This window comes from Ovis canadensis, chromosome 11, assembly GCF_042477335.2.
Source record: "Ovis canadensis isolate MfBH-ARS-UI-01 breed Bighorn chromosome 11, ARS-UI_OviCan_v2, whole genome shotgun sequence".
NCBI classification, from domain to species: Eukaryota; Metazoa; Chordata; class Mammalia; order Artiodactyla; family Bovidae; genus Ovis; species Ovis canadensis.
The window spans coordinates 10,065,644-10,074,707 of NC_091255.1; the positions used below are offsets into that span (position 1 = coordinate 10,065,644).

Below are 9,064 nucleotides of genomic sequence, written 5' to 3' on the forward strand. Positions count from 1 at the left end.
TCCGTATGTCTTCTTTGGAGAAATGTCTATTTAGTTCTTTGGCCCATTTTTTGATTGGGTCGTTTATTTTTCTGGAATTGAGCTGCATAAGTTGCTTGTATATTTTTGAGATTAGTTGTTTGTCAGTTGCTTCATTTGCTATTATTTTCTCCCATTCAGAAGGCTGTCTTTTCACCTTGCTTATATTTTCCTTTGTTGTGCAGAAGCTTTTAATTTTAATTAGATCCCATTTGTTTATTTTTGCTTTTATTTCCAGAATTCTGGGAGGTGGATCATAGAGGATCCTGCTGTGATTTATGTCTGAGAGTGTTTTGCCTATGTTCTCCTCTAGGAGTTTTATAGTTTCTGATCTTACATTTAGATCTTTAATCCATTTTGAGTTAATTTTTGTGTGCAGTGTTAGAAAGTGATCTAGTTTCATTCTTTTACAAGTGGTTGACCAGTTTTCCCAGCACCACTTGTTAAAGAGATTGTCTTTACTCCATTGTATATTCTTGCCTCCTTTGTCAAAGATAAGGCATCCATATGTGTGTGGATTTATCTCTGGGCTTTCTATTTTGTTCCATTGATCTATATGTCTGTCTTTGTGCCAGTACCATACTGTCTTGATGACTGTGGCTTTGTAGTAGAGCCTGAAGTCAGGCAAGTTGATTCCTCCAGTTCCATTCTTCTTTCTCAAGATTGCTTTGGCAATTCGAGGTTTTTTGTATTTCCATACAAATCTTGAAATGATTTGTTCTAGTTCTGTGAAAAATGTGGCTGGTAGCTTAATAGGGATTGCATTGAATTTGTAAATTGCTTTGGGTAGTATACTCATTTTCACTCTATTGATTCTTCCGATCCATGAACATGGTATATTTCTCCATCTATTAGTGTCCTCTTTGATTTCTTTCATCAGTGTTTATAGTTTTCTATATATAGGTCTTTAGTTTCTTTAGGTAGATATATTCCCAAGTATTTTATTCTTTTCGTTGCAATGGTGAATGGAACTGTTTCCTTAATTTCTTTTTCTACTTTCTCATTATTCGTGTATAGGAATGCAAGGGATTTCCGTGTGTTGATTTTATATCCTGCAACTTTACTATATTCATTGATGAGCTCTAGTAATTTTCTGGTGGAGTCTTTAGGGTTTTCCATGTAGAGGATCATGTCATCTGCAAACAGTGAGAGTTTTACTTCTTCTTTTCCAATTTGGATTCCTTTATTTCTTTTTCTGCTGTGATTGCTATGGCCAAAACTTCCAGAACTATGTTGAATAGTAGCAGTGAAAGTGGGCACCCTTGTCCTGTTCCTGACTTTAGGGGAAATGCTTTCAATTTTTCACCATTGAGGATAATGTTTGCTGTGGGTTTGTCATATATAGCTTTTATTATGTTGAGGTATGTTCCTTCTAGTCCTGCTTTCTAAGCAGTTATACTTTTCCTATAGTAGTACCAATTTAAGTTCCCACCAATGGTGTACTAGGGTTTCTTTTCTCACCTTTCTTGGCAGCACTTGTTATTTTTTGTGTTTTTGATGATAGCCGTTTGGACTTGTGTGAGGTGATATCTCACTGGGTTTTGATTTGCATTTTCCTGATGATTACAGATGTTATGCATCTTTTCATATGCTTGTTGGTCATGTGTATGATTTCTTTGGAAATTCCTATTCAGGTCTTTTGCCCATTTAAAATAATACATATTTATTTATTTATGGCTGTGTTTGGTCTTTGTTCCTGCACAGGCTTTTCTCTAGTTGTGGTGAGTGAGGGCTATTCTTTTTTTGTGGTGGGAGGCTTCTCACTGAGATGGGTTCTCTTTTGGAGAATGAACTTTAGAGTATATGAGCTTCAGTTGTTGCAGCATATGGTCCCAGAAGTTGGGCTCCTGGTCTCTAGGGCTCGTACTCAATAGTTGTGGCACACAGGCTTAACTTCTCTGTGGCATGTGAGATCTTCCTGGATTAGGGATTGATTCTGTGTTTGCTGCATTAGCAGGCAAATTATTTACCACTGAACTACCAGGAAAATCTTATGTCTGTTTTTAATTGGGCTTTTTAAATATTAAGTTATATGAGGTTTCTATATATTTTGTATATTAACCTGCTCTCAGACATATCATTTACAAATATCTTCTCTCATTCAGAAAGTTGCCTTTTTTGTTGTTGAGTATTTCCCATACTTATGTAAAAAGTATGAGATTTCCATGCATATGCAAAAGCTTTTAAGTTTCATTAGGTCACATTGGTTTGTTTTTACTTTTGTTTTCCTTGTCTGAGGAGACAGATCCATATAAATATTGCTAAGATTTATGTCAAAGAGTGACATGCCTATATTTTCTTCTAGGAGTATTATGGTTTTTCATCTTACACTTAGATCTTTAATCTATTTTGAGTTTGTTTTCATGTATGCTATAAGAAAATATTCTACTTTCTTTTTCTTTTTTTTGCATGTATCAATCCAATTCTCCAACACCACTTATTGAAGAGACCTTTTTTTCTCATTATATATTTTTGCACCCTTTGTCATAGATTGATTAAAGGTATGGGTGTGGGCTTATTTCCAGGATCTCTATTTTGTTTCATGGATCTGCATGTTTTTCTTGTGCTAGTTCCCTACTGTTTTGATTATTGTAGCTTTGTAGTATAGTCTGAAATCAAGGAACATTATACCTCCAAAGTTCATTCTTATTGTTCAAGAATGCTTTAGCTCTTTGAGGTCTTTTTGATTCATACATATCTTAGGATTATTTGTTTTTGATCTATGGAAAATATCATGGGTATTTGAAATATATTTATTTATGTATTAGAAAAATGAAATTTGTTTACTGAGAAAACTGGTAAAAGTAGTTGAGTCTTAGTTGTGACATGCAGGATCTTAATCGTGGTTTGTGAGTTTCTCTGTAGTTGAGGTGCGTGGTCTCTGTAGTTGCAGCATGCAAGTTTTGTTGTCCCACAGCATGTGGGATATTATTTCTTTGACCAAGATCAAACCCATATTCCCTGTATTGGAATGTGGATTCTTAACCAGTTGAATCCCTGTCATGGTTATTTTGATGGGTGATTTTATTAAATCTGTAGATTGTTTCATGTAATATGAACATTTAACAATATTAATTCTTCTAATCCAGAAAAAAAACTGGATGTGTTTCAGTTTTTTTTTTTTTGTTCCAAATCAAAACCCAAACCTAACAATTTTTTTTTTTCTCAAGAAAAATCCCCTTTGCAGAAGATATCCTGAAAGACAGCTTCATTGTTTATAGAAAAATAATCTGTCCTTGTCACCCTCGCTCATGTTCATCCACAGCAAAATACATGGCTGCTCTCCCAGGAAGGCACTGGCAGTCCCTCATGGTCCAGTCTGAATGAGGCCTGAAGAGGTCCAGAGGCCCTGACCCCAGTGCCCATCAGCTGTCATCATCGTCTTTCTCTGACCCTGGCAGGTCATCTCCCATCTGTAGGAACCTCTAGACTGCACATCCCGCATGTATTTCAGGGTCACCTTGAGTTCAGCCATCTTATACCCAAAAAGCTTCAGTATGTGGGCCTGCTCTGGGATCAGCACATTGCCCTCTTTGCACACCTTGTAGTTGGACAGCAGGTTTGCCACACCTTTCTTTGGGGCCATTGGCAGACCCAGCTGCCTCAGGTGTGCCTCCATGGAATCTGATAACTGTTCCAGGAGCCCCAGGTCCAGATCATGGTGAAAGCAGACTATACTCAGATATAGTCCATTTCTGTGTATTTCATGAAACATTCATTTACTTCCTTCTTAGTTCCATTGGCAAAAAGGAGACCAACATCACCCCTCAACTTCCTGCTGACCTGATGCAGATTGTCTTAGTATTCATCAGATGGGCTTTGATCCAAGTCCACCATCATCACTTTGTTTTTGCCAAAGAACATTAGCCTGTGCTTCCAGGTACTGTGAATGTCCTTCAGCTTGTTCTTCCTCATGCTAGCCATGGAGAAGATGAAGAGGTACTTGTATGTGTTCACACATTCCTGAAGCTCTTTTATCAAGTTCTGTTTCATTTCCAAGGCTTTCTTGGCAGTTTTGGTTAGGAAGACTTTCTTGTTGCACTTGGACTTGGGCATCTCACTGCAGGCACCCAGATGTGTTTCATTTAAATGAATCATCCACAGTTCCCATCATCAAAGTCTTATAGTTTTCAGAGTACAAGTCTTTCACCTTTTGATTAATTTTATTTCTAAGAATGTTATTCTTTTTGATGAGGTGGTAAATTGGATTGCTTTCTTGATTTGTTTCAGATAGAAGTTATTAGTGTACAGAAAAGCAACAGACTTCTCTATATTAATCTTATATCCTGAAACTGCTGAATTCATGTATCAATTCTCATAGTTTTCTGGTGGAGACTTCAGCATATAGTTTCCTATCATTTGCAAATAGTAACAATTTTACTTTTTCCTTTCCAATTTGGATGGCTTTTACTTCTTTTTCTTTTCTGATTGCTGTGTCTAGCACTTCCAATTCTATGTTAAATAGAATGGTGAGATTGTGCATCCTTGTTTCTGATCTTGAAGGAAAAGTTTTGACATTTTCCCCGTTGAGTGTGATGTTAGCTGTGGATTTGGTAACAACAGGCTTTAGTTCGCTGAGTTATGCTCCCTCCATAACAACTTTGTTGAAGGTTTTATCACAAACCAATATTGATTTTTTTCAAATAGTTTTCTAATCTATTAAGGTAATCATGTGAATTCTATCATTGTGTGTGTGTGTGTGTGTGATGAATCACATTGATTGTGAACATTGAAAAATTCTTGCATTCCTGGAATAAATCTCACTTCTTCACAGTGCATGGTTTTATTTATCTATTGCTGAATTTGGTTTGCTACTATTTTTGCACCTAGGAGCAGCAGGGGTATTGGGCTGTCATTGTTTTTTTTTTGGTAGTATTTTTGTTTAGTTTTGATATCATGGTAATCTTTCATTTAGTCATGGAAGATTATATGTTTCTAAAATTAATCTATTTATTCTAGGTTGTCCAGTTTCTGGGTGTATAACATTTCATATCATTCTCTTGTGATTATTTGTATTTTGTGGTATTGGTTGTAATTCTCTTACTTTTAGACTACTTTTGTTTATGTGAGCCTTTCTTTTTTTTTTAATAATGAGTCTGAAAAGTTTTATCAGTATCATTTACTATTTTATATAGAGTTTCATTGATTTTTCTCTACTTTTTGGCTTTTGTTTTATTTATTCCTGCTCTAGCCTTTATTATTTCCTTCTTTCTGCTGAATTTGAGTTTTGTTTGTTCTTTTCTTGTACCTTAAGATGAAAAGTTAGGTTGTTTGAGTTTTTTTTTTTTTCCCTTCTACTTCGAGGTAATATAATATTGTTAAATACTTCCCTCTTTTAACCATTTTTCTATGTCTCAAAGATTTTGGAAAATTGTGTTTTAATTTTCTTTTGTCTCAACACAATATCTGATTTCCTATTTGAATTCTTCATTGACCCCCATTGCTCTATTTAGTAGCATTTCTCCACATTTGAGGGTTTTTTTTTTTTTTCAGTTTTCTTCTATTAATTGATTTTTAGTATAGCATAGTGGATGGAAACAATGCTTAATAGAATTTATTTTTTTTATTTATTTTTTAAATTTTAAAATCTTTAATTCTTACATGCGTTCCCAAACATGAACCCTCCTCCCACCTCCCTCCCCACAACATCTCTCTGGGTCATCCCCATGCACCAGCCCCAAGCATGCTGTATCCTGCGTCAGACATAGACTGGCAATTCAATTCTTACATGATAGTATACATATTAGAATGCCATTCTCCCAAATCACCCCACCCTCTCCCTCTCCCTCTGAGTCCAAAACTCCGTTATACACATCTGTGTCCTTTTTCCTGTCTTGCATACAGGGTCGTCATTGCCATCTTCCTAAATTCCATATATATGTGTTAGTATACTGTATTGGTGTTTTTCTTTCTGGCTTACTTCACTCTGTATAATTGGCTCCAGTTTCATCCATCTCATCAGAACTGATTCAAATGAATTCTTTTTAATGGCTGAGTAATACTTCATTGTGTATATGTACCACAGCTTTCTTACCCATTCGTCTGCTGATGGACATCTAGGTTGTTTCCATGTCCTGGCTATTATAAACAGTGCTGCGATGAACATTGGGGTACATGTGTTTCTTTCAATTCTGGTTTCCTCGGTGTGTATGCCCAGCAGTGGGATTGCTGGGTCATAAGGTAGTTCTATTTGCAATTTTTTAAGGAATCTCCACACTGTTCTCCATAGTGGCTGTACTAGTTTGCATTCCCACCAACAGTGTAGGAGGGTTCCCTTTTCTCCACACCCTCTCCAGCATTTATTGCTTGCAGATTTTTGGATTGCAGACACTCTGACTGGTGTGATGTGGTACCTCATTGTGGTTTTGATTTGCATTTCTCTAATAATGAGTGATGTTGAGCATCTTTTCATGTGTTTGTTAGCCATCCGTATGTCTTCTTTGGAGAAATGTCTATTAATAGAATTTATATCTTCTTAAATTAATTGAGATTTTTTATTTGACATGGTATATGATCTATCCTGAAGAATATTCCATGTCCAATGTAAAAACATGTGCGTGTTGCTCTTTAGGATGTAAAATCTTGTAGATATCCGTTAAATTCATTTGGTTGTATGTTTCACTAAAGGCCACTGGTTATTTATTTTCTGTCTAGAAGTTCTATCTATTGATGCAAGTGCGGTAAAAAGTTCCCAACTACTGTGGAATTACTGATTATTTCTGCTTTATATCTATTAGTATTTGCTTTATATATTTAAGTGTTCCTACATTAGGTGCACATATATTTATTATGTTATATCCTCTTCTTTGGTTGGCCTTTGTTGTAATTATATAATGCCCTTATTTGTCTTTATTATAAACTTTATTTCCGGTTCTAATTTGTCTGATGTGAGTATTGCTACACAAGCTTCTTTTCATTTCCATTTTCATGAAATAACTTTTCAATCGCTGTTCTTTCAGTGTGTGCATCGTTGGTTCTAAGTGAATCTCCTGTAGGCAGCACATAGATGTTTCTTTTTACTTATTCCAATCTCCAACATAGCTCTTATAATTGGAGCATTTAGTACATTGACACTTAAAGTCATAATTGATAAGCATTTGCTTATTTCTATTTGTTACCTATGTTCTTCTTACTTTTGTAGCTCTTCTCTGTTCTTGTCTTCTGTTAGTCTCTGCCCTTGTGGTTTTATTTTTTAGTGTTCGGTTATAAAAACCTTTTCTTTCTCTTTAATTTTTGTATATCTATTGCAGGCTTTTATTTTCATATCTACTTGATGATGGTCATTCAAATTGAAACACAGTCTAAAGCTCAATACTTTTATTTCCCCCCACAGTGTGTGTTTTTATATTGTATTTTACAGCTTTTATATAACAAGCTCTAAGTTCATCCACCTCAGTAGAACTGACTCAGATGTCTTCCTTTTCATGGCTGAGGAGCATTCTATTATGCATATGTACCACAACTACTTTATCCATTCACCTGTTGATGGACATCTAGGTCGCTTCCATGTCCTAGTTATTGCATACAGTGTTGCAATGAACACAGGGCTACACATGTCTTTGTCAATTATGGATTTCTCAGGGTATATGCCCATTGGTGGGATTGTTGGGTCATATGGGTAGTTTTAGGGCTTTCCTGGTGTCTCAGCAGTAAAGAATCCCCCTACAATACGGAGGAGGGCATGACAACCCACTCCAGGCTTCTTGCTGGGAAAATCCCATCAACAGAGGAGCCTGGCATGCTACAGTAAGTGGGATCATGAATGGTTGGACATGACTGAAGAGACTGAGAATGCATGCACGTGGTAGATTCCTAGATTTTTAAGGCATCTCTATACTTTTCTCCATAATGACTGTATCAATTATGTTCCGCCCAACAGTGTAAGAAGATTCCTTTTTCTCCACACCCTCTCTGGCATTCTGACACCTCACTGTATTTGTGACTTGCATTTCTCTAATGATGAGTGATATTGAGTAGCATCTCATGTGTTTTTGTTGGCCATTTGTATGTTTTCTTTGGAGAAATAATCTGTTTAGATCTTCCATCCATTTTTTAATAGCATTATTTGTGTTTCTGGTATGGAACTGCCTGAGCTGACGTACATTTTGGAGATTAATCCTTTATCAATTGGTTCATTTGCAATTATCTTCTCCCATTCTGAGGGTTGTCTTTTCATCTTGTTCATAGTTTCCTTTGCTGTGCAAATCTCTTAAGTTTATTTAAGTCCCAATTTAAAATTTTTGTTTTTATTTCCATTACTCTGCGAGGTGGATAGAAGAAGATACTGCTATGATTTATATCAAAGAGTGCTCTACCTATGTTTTCCTCCAAGAGTTGTTATATTTTCTTGCCTTATTTGAACTTGAATGACGATTTGTTTAAAAATTGTATGTATATTTATAGGTTACTATATATACACAAACATTATGATAGCTACAAATCAGGAAGCTATAATAGATATGCAAACGAAAGAAAGAAAGAAAAAGTCAACCCATAAAGAATTGATGAAAAGATGGATAAAAGAACAGAATAACCAAAAAATAGCAAGAAAACAAAATGATAATTAAGAAAGTATCAATAAGTCTATGTCTATTAATAAAGATGGAGTGTAAATGAACTAAATGGTCTAATCAGAAAAAAAAGAAGACTTATATATTGGCTGCCTACAAGAGATTAACTACAAAACAGGACACACAGCCTGAAAGTGAAGAGACAGAAAAAGATAATCCATGTAAGTAAAAATGAAAAGATTATGGTAGCAAGACTATTATAAAACTTTAAAAGTAAGTCTGCAACAAAATGCAAAGGGGACATTATATAATGATAAAGTAGTCAATCCGAGAGGATATAGCTTTCATAAAAATATATACACCTAATTATAAAGAAACCATTAGCAGACATAAAGGGATAATTTGACAGTAATATAATAAGAGTAGAGGACTTCAATGCTTTTTAGCTTTTGTTTTTCGGGGATAGTTTCATTTGCCGCCTCCTGTACAATATTACAAATCTCTGTCCATAGTTCTTCAGGTACACTGTTAACTAA

The 9,064-nt window shown here is 35.3% G+C and overlaps 1 pseudogene; it reads right to left on the minus strand.

The window, feature by feature from the left end:
* Positions 1-3,383: 3,383 nt before the first annotated feature.
* LOC138415501 (mRNA turnover protein 4 homolog) lies at positions 3,384-4,074 on the minus strand (annotated as a pseudogene).
* Positions 4,075-9,064: the final 4,990 nt, after the last annotated feature.